Genomic DNA, 11,931 nt, shown 5'->3' on the forward strand with positions numbered 1-11,931 from the left:
ACTTTTGCCACCATACTCCCAACCACCTCCCCAGCATTCCTCCTACCCTATTCTGTTTCTGGCAGTTAATAAGAGATTTTCATATCAGAGCCTAGCTGGCTCAGCACTAAATTCATTTTGGCCCTGTGAGCCTACTAGTCATGCCTCACTGATTTCTTTTTTGATGTCAGTAGCTCATATTCCAAAATTCTACTTAAGGATCGTTCACATCCCCACTATACTCCAACTTACTGCAGATGTGTCTCCTTTCCTAACACTTTTCATCTGAGATTTGCAGAAAATCTTTGAAAAGAGTCTCTCTTCTCTGCCCTCCCTTTTTGTCCATGCCCTCTTTCTATGGGCTTTCTCTGATATTCTTCCCCCAGTCATAAAAGGTCTCAAGATAGTGAGAAAATAGGAAAAACATTCATTTTGCTCAGGTAGATCCAAATCTTTTACATCTGAGATTTCATATTGAATTTGTAAACTTAAATTTATTTTAGCTGCTATCATTTGATTACCCATCTCCAAACCAATGGATGACGTGGAGTCCTCTGACTGTCAGGGAGGACCTCCTAGTAAGAAAAACAAATAAATGTGACAAAGGAAAAAGCAGGAATAACAGCAATATCATTTAATAGTTTGACATTCTCTGTTACAAAGACAAACTAAGCCTCTCTTTTAAAAAAATTATTGACCTTCTACCCTTCCCTGCTACTACCTCATTTCTTTTTCTGATAAACTCCTTAAAGGTCATAGTGAACTGCTTTTCTTCCCTCACCACCCTCAATTCAATTCAAATACAGAGCTTAGAGATGTAGAAGAGAAGTAAAAGAGGTACAAGCTTAGTAGTTCTGATTATTCTCAAGGCACAGTGGAGACATGGGTCTAAAAGACAGCACTAGCATTTCCCAACATACCTGTTTCTTCTCTGATTCCAGGCACAGGGAAGGTACACTTGTTTGTGTCTAGAAAAATAAGCATAGCCAAGTGACTTGTTTGGCCAAGAAAACATGAGTTGAAGAGATGGGTGTAATCACGAGCCTTTAACATCCAGTTCCCATTCTCTATGCTGGACTCCGGTCTTGGAAAACCCGGGAGCCTCACATGGAGATGATGAGGTCATACACTGTGGATGTGTCCCTCAGCCTGGACCTTCTATGCATTAAAAAGAACAGAACCCTCACTTACCAATTTAAATTTGGCTATTTTTTATGTGTTTTAATTCTTATTTCATTATGGATATATCTAGAAATTACTATCTTTACTCCCTACCTACACTGCATGTCTAACAAGATTGTGCAATATTTATTTTAATAATTTTAAGTCTCTGGAGTTTTTTTTCTAACTATGCCATTATTAGCCTATTAGCATGAAACAAGAAGGCATTATGCGTATTTTGAATATACTAAATGAATACCATTCTATATAAAGTATTTTGCTAGAATGTGAAATTTTGGTTTTAATAAATAAGCCAATTTCATAAGTGTGGGTACAAAATGGATTTTAACAATGAAATTAATATAACTACTAGCCCCTAACCTTCAACTTTGAATTTGTTTTTCTCTTCTCCCCCCAAATTTTTCCTAACCTAGTAAGGCAATTCCCCAACTGCCATTTAATAAACTCAGATACCCACACTTCTCTGCTGAAACTGGTCATTGTAAACACCACAACTTGAGGCCAGATGGATGTTCCAATTAGATCTAATGTGTGAGTAGCTTAAATTTGAACAGCAAAAGAAATTCTCAGCTCATTTGTGTCTTAGCAATTGTAGCTGCCGATATTGCCAAAGTTATATCCAAAGGCCAGTTCTGAGCAACACCTTCTCTTGACAGGACATGTTGTTCTCTTCATCTGTGGCTAAATTAACAGCTGTTTTTCTCAGTCTCCTGTGCTGATTTTTCCTCTTCTCTGATACCTCAGAGTGGTGCTCTACCTACATTTACTCCCTTAGTAATTTCACCCAGTGTCATGTCTGTAAATGCCAACTCCTATGTGCTTACATATTCCAGTCCATGCCTGCAGACTACAGCACTTCCCAGAGTCCCACACTCACCTATGCAAGTGCCAGCTCAGCATGCCCACTTGGCTGTGCAATAGTTATCTCAGACCACCATGTCAGATCGGATTCTCGAACTGCTGCATTGACATACCAAAGCCTGCTCTTCCTATAGTCTCCCCATCTTAATAGTAGCAACTTGAAGCTTTTGTCCCTTGCATTCTTAAATCCTTTTCTTCACTTTTATTTTATTTTTCCAATGCTCTTGTTATTTTTTAACATACTGTGTAATTCAATTATTTATTATGTTTATTGTTTATATTCTGTATCCACTCCTGGAAAGTAAGTCTTATAAGGATTTTTGTTTAATGTTTCTGCTTCACTGCATAAAAGTTAGAGCATCTCCTGGCTTAAGTGAGTAAGCTTCATATGCACTGTTTATGAATCAGGAGACTTTTAATTTATTAAAAACATCAATATATAACTGTAATATAAATTAACCCTCTGAAAGAGAAAAATCAGAGGCAATAATTTTTCATAATATATATCATTATTTCAATGTTTCTTCTCTTTTCTTTTTTCTTCCTTTTTTAAATCCTTACCTCAGGATATGTTTTTATCTATTTTAGAGAGCGAGGAAGTAGGGGGAGAGAAAGAGAGAGAGACACCAATATGAAAGAGAAATATCAATCAGTTGCCTCCCGTACGTGCCCCAACTGAAGATCAAACCTGCAACCTAGGTATGCTGCCTGACTGGGAATTGAACCTGCAACTGTTTGGTGTACACAGTGATGCTCCAACCAAACTAAGCCACCCAGTCAGGACAATGTTTCTTTCCTTTCAATCAAAAACTAAAGTAAACGTAAGTTAACAACAAGAAATGCACTTCTGAAGAATATCTAGCCTCTTTATATTAAAGTACTAAAGAAAAACACTGTATCAACAAATGGTACAACTGCTATATTTTTAGATAAATCCACAATGTCAACTTTAATTACTTATCCCTGACATTGATATTATATCTCACCTTTAAGTGTATTAAAGTTACCATTTTATAAGATCTAAAATAAGCAAAGACAGTTATAGTTTCATATATGCAATTAGTCTTAAAATATTTATTTTGCTTAACTTCATGAAGACAATATTTTAACAGTTTATTGAGTTCACATTCCATGAAATTCATAAATTCAAAAAATACAATTCTATGTTTTTATTATGTTCAGAGTTGTATAATCACTGTTATAATCTAATTCTAGAACATTTTCACCATCCTGTAATACAAACTCCATTCCATTAGCTGTCACTCTTTATATCTTCACCCCAGTCCCAGGCACAACCACTAATGCACTTCCTGTCTCTATAAACTTGTCTATTCTGGAAGTTTCAAATAAACAGAATTACACAGTATGTTTGTGTGTGTGTGTGACTGGCTTCTATCACTTAATATAATATTTTTAAGGTTAAGCAATAATGTAGCATGTGTCTCAACATCATTTCTTTTTACTGCTGAGTTAATTGTTTTGCCACACATCTTAATGCATTCATCAGCTGATGGACATTTGGAATGTTTTCTCATTTGGGATAATAGGAATAATTCTGCTATGAACATTTATGTGCAAGGCTTTTTGTGGGTGAATGTATGTTTTTATTTTGGTTGGATACATAACTATGTTTCTATAATTGCTGGGTCATATGGTAACTAACTACATGCTTAACATTTTGAGATACCACCGAACATTTTTTTCCAAAGTAGATGTACCATTTTGCATTGAAAAAGGATATATATTACATTGTTAAGATTTGCATTTTTTGAAAAGTTATTGTTTGCTGAAGGGGAGGTTAACATTTAAATGATCACAGATGCATTTCAATAATGATATAAAGCAACAGAAGTTGAACAAGATTAAAGATGCCTTGTTATGTTAAATTTATTATTCGATACATTTTACCTTGAAAACATCAGTTTTAGTATTTATCAAGAGAGCATTAATACTTGTATACCTGTTCTTCCTATAGTTTCCTGATCTCAGTAGTAGCAAAGAAGGTTCCCCTCTATTTAAAGATCATCCATTGGACTGAGAGCATAGAATCAGGAGGAGATTGCAGACAGAGCAGGAAAGAAGAGAGACATCAATGGGGTTGAAAATCACCTAAATAAACCCCAGAAATAAAGAGAATAAGGGCCAGAATTCACCATCCAATCACCTTTTGTTTCCATGGGGTATGCATCCCTTGCTTTGGATATGAGCCAATATGGCCTGCAGCATGTGACATCAAGGGAGGCCTCCAGTCTAAGCAGCTCCCAGTTAGTATGTTAAACCAACATGGAACAGTGTGTGATGTTCTGAGTTTTCTCCAAGACACAGCTAAAGAAAGATACATATACTACCTTACACGGACCAGTTTTCCAGATACTGCTGCCCTTAGCACAGGGAGTAATTCACAAAGATGCCTGCTATAACAGTAATCAAATAAAAAACAACCTAATTCTCCTTTAAGAGGGAAAAGGTTGGTATTCAATAGTATTATATATGTGAGTTGAAATAGATATATGAGCTATTTATTAAAACATATAGGGTAATGCTAGTTATATGGTGCTTTAAAATTCTCAAATTTTGATATTTCAAGTATGTAAAAAAGTTAGAAGAATAGTAAGATGAACACCCATAAGTTCTCCACCTAAAATAACCAACTGTTAACATTTTGTCACATTTGTTATTTCTCTACGTAGGTCTTCATGAAACATTTGAAAGCAATTTGTAAACCTCATGGCATTTCATTCATAGATACTATATATATCCAAATGACAAGGACATTTTTCTGAATATCAATGATATGATTATCACACCCAAGAATGTAAGAATTAAGACATATTATTATTAAAATGTAAGAATTATTAAGACAGTAATACTACATAAGGTTTACAAAAACACAATACGAAGGAAGAAAAATACTGTGTAGTTCAGAAATTCTCTTAGACTTCATCTAAAGAGTAATGGGAGAAAAGAAGAAATGGACTCAGGGAAGGACATGAAGGTGTCTTCTGTTGTACCTGCAGTAGTTCTTCTTTAAAGAAAATAAAAATATATTTTGCAAAATGTAACATTTATTAAATCTGAATTGTGCATACATATACTTCTCAGACTTAATAGTGTATGTTGAAATATTTCTTTAAAAAAAAGAGAGGTTGTGATTAATTGAACTTTACATTACTCTGGATGATGAATAGCTACTGATGGTAATAAGAAATAAGGAACAAAGCCTACAGAGAAAGAAGTAGAGGTAGGTACATGGGTCCTCAGTGTCTTGCACCACTGGGGCAAATGACAGTAATCTGACAACACCTGATGGCAGACTTGAACTACGGGGTTTTCAACTATATTAGAAAGTTTAGCACCCCTGCCATGTGACCACAGGCTATAATGCAACAGCGATATGACATGGCAGAAACCTGGCACCAGCCCTACCTACCAGCTCAGCACCAGGTGAGCACCAGTGTGCTTGGGAACAAAATCCAAGCCTTATGCTCAATATGCTGGTTGCATTCACTTGTAGCTGGTTTCCATGGAGCCTTGTAGGTGGACAATTTTTTTCCTGGGGCAACAATCCATAGGGGAACTGTCTTCAATAAATTAATGCTTTCCCAACAGATGTCAAAAAATACTTCTTTTCTCTCTAAAATACATTAATCTAGAAAAAGAGTACATTTAGTAAATGATAAAAAATAAATATAGAAAGCTGGCAAGGTAGACTCTAATATATTAAAACATAAAAGAATGACTATATAAGAGGCTATAAAATATAATGGGAAAAGCATTGAAGGATAAATCAGGAGATGTGAATTAGTTTTTATATTTTCACTGTTCATTTGAGTGATGTTGGGCAATCCACTAACATTTTTGAATAAATAACTAACTAAATCTAATCTGGAAAGAAAATGATTGTTCATAAACTCTTTGGACTTATGTCTGTTTCTTAGAAGTCTGAATTATAAATGACCAGTTAATTAATTTTGGTTATGGTAAGAAAAATAGTATATTTCTGATTGAGTCATTCTGATTTGGAGTGAAAATCCCACTATTTAAAACTATTTATTGTTATCTTTATTTTTATAAAGAAATAAAAATGATTTTGATTGAACAGGAAAGAACATTAATCATTTTGTCAACCACTCCAGGAGCATAGGCATTACTAAGTATAAAGTACCTACATAAACCCATACAAATGATACATTAAAATCTGCATGAATTGTGAAATTTTACATTCCACAAATGAGATTACTTTTTTCTAATTTGTTTATATGAACCATCACACATATTCTACTTTAACATAAAAGTTTCAAACATATATTTAGTTCTATTAAATCACTAACCCAGTCACTCATAATCTTTTAACATATTCCTGGTATAGTATAACCCTAAATATTATAAGTTTTTTCTGAATAAGAGGGAAATGGATGTTCTTTAAACTTTTTTACTCATGATTTATTCTGATCTTTACTTTTGTTATTATTTGTATTCTAACTTATAGCAGTCCTTATTCCTTATTGGGGAAACTATATAGGAATATACAGAGTTTGTAAAAAGTAGGTTTACTATTGATCATATGGAAAATAATGTAATAATTAATAAATAACAATACAAGAATAAACTGTGTTTTGTGTACTCACAACTGTAAACCTACTTTTTGCTCCACCCTATATATATAATGTGCCATTGATACAGTAATCTCAGGTTATGCTTTCTGTTTTCTATTTATTAACAAATACTTCTTAACTAGATTCTCAATGTTTAATCCTAGTTTTGTCTACTCTTTTGAATACTATAACTTTGTAATATTAAAAATTGAAAAAAAATATTTCAATTGTTGATAATTCATGTGGTCGTGAATATCAACATAAGACTTGTATTTTGAAGGAAAAAACTAAGGTATGTGACTTTGTAAGTTTTTCTAAATATCATGCCCCAGTGCTTGAAAAATTGAGGGGAAACTTTAGAGTATTATAGATAAGGACTTCTGTTAATTTAACATTTTCATTAATCTCATCTCTTGCTCATCCCATTTTCTGAACTTATCATTCCACTATCTTTAATAGTACAACTAGAAAAGAAGACAAAAACAAGAAAATGAAAATGGCTAATACTGTATACGACTTTGTATTTAACATCTGTACGTATAATTTTATTTCATCTTCTTAACAGACCTGTTAGTAGATATGAAAAATCACATTCAAGCACATCATGAGGTTCGCCACAGAATTCATAGTTTGTATATTGTAAATTGGGGATGGGAGCTCTAATCTTTAGATTCTGGATTTTCTGACAGGACAGCTTTAGCTCTTACAATAGGTAATAGGATTATTTGCCATGCCATTGACTATTTCTCCACTTCCTGAAGTCCTGTTCTGGAATCCAGTAGAAAAGACTATGTACATGAATACTTTCCTTCTATGTAAATAGGTTAGAATCATCCCAAGGTTCCATGACATCCCAAAGTTTTTGTCTTACCTTTCCTTTAATTTATTATTAGTAAGTCTCCAAGACATACATTGTGTTTCTACAGGAGGTCTAGGCACCTCCCAAGTATTGCTGAGGATGCATCAGGGGTCTCAGCAGAACCTAGTACAATGTCTAGATGTACCAAATGCTTGAGAAATGTTAGATACCAACATTATTACCCCTTTCACTCCACCCTTCTCTACTTATTACCTTACCCTTAACAAAACACTTCCTGTGCTTCCCTTCTCCCAGGTTCATCAGGCCCAGGAATGCTAAATGTTGTCCTTTCTTTTATTCCTCAGCACACACCTAACAAAAGGTTAAAGTGTTCAACAGATAATATTAAGACTTCCTTTTTTAAATTGTTTAAAGATTTTACTTATTTATTTTTAGAGAGAGGGAAAGGGAGGGAAAAGGGAAGGGAGAAAAACATCAATGTGTGGTTGCCTCTCATGTGCCCCCCATGGGGGACCTGGCCTGCAACCCAGGCATGTGTCCCATGGCTGGGAATCCAACCAGTGACCCTTTGGTTTGAGGCTGGCACTCAATCTACTGAGCCACACCAGCCAGGGCTGATACTAAAACTTTCATATGGCATAATGAGATTGTGATGCAGGAAAGAAAGCACACCTAAACATTTTTCAAGTTATTACCCCAACAAGAATTCCCTTCTTTGCCACATTATCTGCTTGGCCATGTCCTGTCTTTGACCTTGTGCCAGGTTGTTGATATTTGGTATCTCTCCTGTTAGCATCCCCTATCCGCCACACACTGTCTCTCAAACTCCAAGCTTCAAATTGCCGCCTCTGTCCCAACTGCAAGGGGCCAAAAATAATTTCACATTATAATCATCTTCATTCAAGAAATACAGTCCTTTCACATTTTTGTGCAAGGCAATTAACTCTTCACTCTCACAAACTTTGATATTTTTTAATAGATACTGTTTCACTTTGTGTAACCAATTAAATGATTGGTGTTTTTCAAAGAAGAAAGCCAAGAACCCCAAAAGCAGATTTAATATGATATTTTAAGCTGCAGAAATATTAATAAACATTTCCACTTTCTTTTTCTTCTTTTTTGGGCATCAAAAACTCAGAGATTCATTTCCCACACAGGATTTAAACTCAAGTCTTCACTCCGCCCCCAAAGTACCTGCACACAGACTGTTTTTCCCAAGATAACTGGTAGTTTAATTTAGACACAGAAGTACAGTGGCCTCAGTTAATATTAGTAACTTTTCCAGATCCAAACCCAAGGTCCAGCTTCTCTCAATTACAATCATTATTTTAAAAATAATTATAGGAAGAAAACAAGGATTATAATCTGTAAGTGATTTTTCCTTCAAAATTTGGATTAGACATAATTTGTAAATGTGGTTTCTGTGCTAATATAATTATTTACTTGAGAAAAAGGTGTAATCATAGTATCTTCCTGTTTTATTTGCATGCTTGTTTTGCTCATATAGTCTCTGTACTAAAATTACTTTGTTTATTCTTATAAATCATTTATTCAATCTGATCTTTTCCCACATACATTTTTTAAAAGCTTTGACTGGCATCTGAAGGTACTAGGATGTTTAGAGAAATTGAAAAAAAAGAATTAGAAATAATTTTTATCAGAAGTGGTGAAGATGGTTAAGGAAAATAATAAACACTGAAGATGTAAGAATTTGTAGGGTTATCCTTGATCTCAAGGTTTTATTCTAAATAACAGAGTTAAAGACATCCAGGTGACCTTTGGGACAATCTCAGACAGCCCTGAGTTGTACAAATAAGAAAACCAAGTCCGCCTGTAAGGAAAAGTGCAGTCTAGTTTGGAGCCTAGGTCTCTATTCCCTGTCACCATAGAGACCGGGATTCCATACCCTCCACCTACCTCACAAGGCAGTTAAGATGCTCTGTATATTATATTTGCATTTATATAGATGACATTTCACGAAGTCCATTTTTCCACTTGTTTTCTCAACAAAAAACAAACAGTTCCTTTAAAATGCATCCTCTTTGCATAGTGAAATGTTATTGTATGACATTGTGAAGCTCATTTGTCTCTTCCTCCATGAAGTTTTCTTTCCAAAGCAGAGGAGAGTATTTTTGTTCCAAAAGAGGAGAGAACGTCTGTCCAATGCAGCATCCTTGGCCCTGCTTACCCTAGCAAAAGGCAGAGATGTCTTCAGACAAGATAAACAAGTCTGTTTTTATCTCACCTGAAACTTATCATAAATTTAAAATTCTGTTTCATCAATTATAACAGTACAGGATTGTACTTTAGAAATCTGTGTATGTAACATAAGAGCCAGTTCACTCAGGTGATAGCAGTTACCTTGCATATGCCCACTACAATTCACTTCACTTTTCAATAAATGTGAATTAACCTGAAACTAACCTAGACTATAAAAGTGCAAGAGGCATGTGATAGCATAGCATAAAGCTGGTATTAAATCAGCAGAAACATAACATCAGATTTTCTATTTAAGTTGCTTTGCAGGCTGTAAATACGGATCGTTCTTCCATGAAGTCATAGATATTTTCAATGTGCACAGCTGACCTATGGTGCAGCCTGCTCTTAAGTCAGGGGAATGAAAGCAAATTTAGATGTGGGGGTAATCATATTTTCATAATGAAAATTAAAGCTTGAAAAAATGCCTAATTACAATATCTAATTTGCAGCAATATTATTTCTTGCTGCATGCAATGGAGCTAAATGGTATTCATGAGAATGCTAATGAAGTCATTTATTGACACAAGCCTTCCTCTAAAGCTACTCAGGCTTACTCCTTCAAATATTACAGAATTGCTATGGTTTAAAAATATAAAAAGGAAAAACTATGTAATTATCATAACTGTGTACTATGATAGAGTTTCTATTCCAAAACTTTGTCATGAAGCAACATTAATACCTTTTAAACATGAGTATTTATTCTCTCCTGATTTATGTGATTTTTACCATTATGGAAAATTTATTAAATAAGTTATGTGAGTGTTATTTAATTAAGAAAGAAAAATACTCATCACCTTAATACAACTGCTGTTTTCATTTTCATGTAATTCCTTCCCATTCGTTTCTCACATTGGCTCATTTCAATCTCTGTGTGATCTTGATAGAATTTTAATGCCATTGCATATTCAGCCTCCTGATAAGACACCTTAAGCTAAAGAGAGTGACTGCAAAATTATTCCTGTGGTTTTCCTGAGGCATCCTGGATGTGAGCAGAAACTCTTCGATATTGTAAAAAGTAAATAGTGTAGAAAAACTTTATATTAAGAAAGACAAATACCATATGATCTCACCTATAAGTGGAACCTAATCAACAAAACAAACAAGCAAGCAAAATATAACCAGAAACATTGAAATAAAGAACAAACTGACAGTAACCAGAGGGGAGGGGGGTAATGGGGGAAACCGAGGGAAGGTCCATCAAGGAACATGTATGAAGGACACATGGACAAAGCCAAAGTGGGTAGGTTCCAGGGTGGGAGGCGGGGATGGGTGGGGCAGCAGTGGGGTGAAAATGGAGATAATTGTACTTGAACAACAATAAAAAATGTAAAAAAAAAAAGAGAGAGAGAGAGATCTCCAAATTCTTATGTTGGTGAAATCTGTAAACTATGTGTGTTAGCTCTAATGATAATTAAGCATTGGGCAGCTTTCTAGAACTTATAAAATGGTCCTGTAGAAATGTTTACAAATGATTCACACAAATTTCTAGTACAAACCTACTGTTATTAATCTTCTTTGCAGATAAGAGACCAAGTCTCCTGTGCCTACCTTATTTGCCCCTCAGAACAGAGTGGGGGATTAGCAGCACCCAGCCAGAAGTGGCCTCCCCTCTCACTGCTCTCCACAATACTGCTTCCCAGAAGTACACACTGGGAGCAATGGACATCCCTATCTACCTGTGTGTTTCTAGTCCATGATGGCAGAATATTAACTTGGAATAATATAATTTAATTCTAGTATTGTTCCTGCTCCAAATACAGTATGAACTGCCTGATCTGATTGTAACAAATCTTGGACTTTTCTTGATTAAAAGAGAGCATGGAAGGAAGAAATGAATGAATGAATGAAATAGCAGTTGTGCAGTGATATAGCACATCTGTGACTTTCACTGAAATATTTTCAATGGAACAATTTAAAACTGAAAATACTAAACATTTCATGATAACTATTCCTCATTAATAACTGACCCAATTACAAGTTCTGTGCTTACATTCATTTTTTTATCGTTTTAGTCACAGGAATCAAACATTGAGACAATGCCAAAGTGGCAGGTAATTTTTTAAGCAAGGGGATTGTAAGAGTCTAACTTAGTTTTCTTGTAGAAGGTGGGATTGTCAGAAGGCTGAAAAATATATGAGGAAGAGCTGTAAGTCTCCATAAAAATTTGACTTGTGCTGGCTCCCCAAAGTCACAAGTTTAGAATGTTTTCTCTTATGATAAGTAGCTATGTGGCCT

The 11,931-nt window shown here is 34.7% G+C and overlaps 1 long non-coding RNA gene across 1 annotated transcript; it reads right to left on the minus strand.

Moving 5' to 3' along the window:
* Positions 1–423: 423 nt before the first annotated feature.
* On the minus strand, positions 424–4,888 carry LOC118498701. Its single transcript, XR_004901170.1, has 3 exons — positions 4,176–4,888; positions 900–1,137; positions 424–554 (listed from the first exon to the last, which is right to left on the minus strand). It is a non-coding gene; the product is annotated as an uncharacterized LOC118498701 (long non-coding RNA).
* Between the last annotated feature and the right edge of the window lie 7,043 nt (positions 4,889–11,931).

The sequence above is a fragment of the Phyllostomus discolor genome, chromosome 2, assembly GCF_004126475.2.
Source record: "Phyllostomus discolor isolate MPI-MPIP mPhyDis1 chromosome 2, mPhyDis1.pri.v3, whole genome shotgun sequence".
NCBI classification, from domain to species: Eukaryota; Metazoa; Chordata; class Mammalia; order Chiroptera; family Phyllostomidae; genus Phyllostomus; species Phyllostomus discolor.